The sequence below is a fragment of the Megalopta genalis genome, unplaced genomic scaffold, assembly GCF_051020955.1.
Source record: "Megalopta genalis isolate 19385.01 unplaced genomic scaffold, iyMegGena1_principal scaffold0379, whole genome shotgun sequence".
In the NCBI taxonomy this organism is placed as follows: domain Eukaryota; kingdom Metazoa; phylum Arthropoda; class Insecta; order Hymenoptera; family Halictidae; genus Megalopta; species Megalopta genalis.
Genome location: NW_027476448.1, coordinates 41,631 through 42,500, shown reverse-complemented (window position 1 = coordinate 42,500; position 870 = coordinate 41,631). Strand labels below are relative to the sequence as shown.

Sequence of the window (870 nt, the reverse complement as noted above, 5' to 3'; positions counted from 1 at the left end):
GCTGCGAGGCTTCCGTGGCGTTTCCCATCGGTGCGGTCGTCCTCTTCGGCCGCCATTCAACGCTCAGCTCAGAACTGGCACGGACTAGGGGAATCCGACTGTCTAATTAAAACAAAGCATTGCGATGGCCCCCACGGGTGTTGACGCAATGTGATTTCTGCCCAGTGCTCTGAATGTCAACGTGAAGAAATTCAAAAAAGCGCGGGTAAACGGCGGGAGTAACTATGACTCTCTTAAGGTAGCCAAATGCCTCGTCATCTAATTAGTGACGCGCATGAATGGATTAACGAGATTCCCATCTGTCCCTATCTACTGGCGGTGGCGGTCTGTGGCCACCCAGGGTTGAGAGGCGACCCCCGAACTAGTCCTCGCGTAGGTTGTTGCTACTACCGAGTCGATGGATGCGTCGACGATGAAGGCATTTTAGACCGTCAGTGCGTCGTACATGTAGTACTTCGCATAATGGCGAGGCCCGAGATTAAGCATGCGGGCTGTGGCGTGTTCATGTACAGCATTGAATATGCTGTACTACTCCTTAGCGGGGGACTGTTGTCACTTGTGGCTGCAGTCCCCCGCGTCACGTTATGCGGTTTTTCTGGTCTAACTGGAATGCCGCATTTTCGTTGTCTGAACACGCCACGAAGCAACACGCCGTCGGATTGAATGTTGCTGCTGAGTCGATAGGTGCATCGGCGATGAAGGCACTCGAGAGACCGTCAGTGCGTTGTACATGTAGTGCTTCGCATAATGACGAGGCCCGTGATTAAGCAAGCGGGCTGTGGCGTGTTCTTGTGCAGTATTGAACATGCTGCACTACTCCCATCCGGGGGACTGTTGTCACTTGTGGCTTCAGTCCCCCGCGTTACGTTA

General features: G+C 53.6%; 1 pseudogene; it reads left to right on the top strand.

Moving 5' to 3' along the window:
• LOC143263212 (large subunit ribosomal RNA) overlaps nt 1–343 on the top strand; it is a 2,994-nt pseudogene extending 2,651 nt beyond the window's left edge.
• The last annotated feature ends 527 nt before the right edge of the window (nt 344–870 follow it).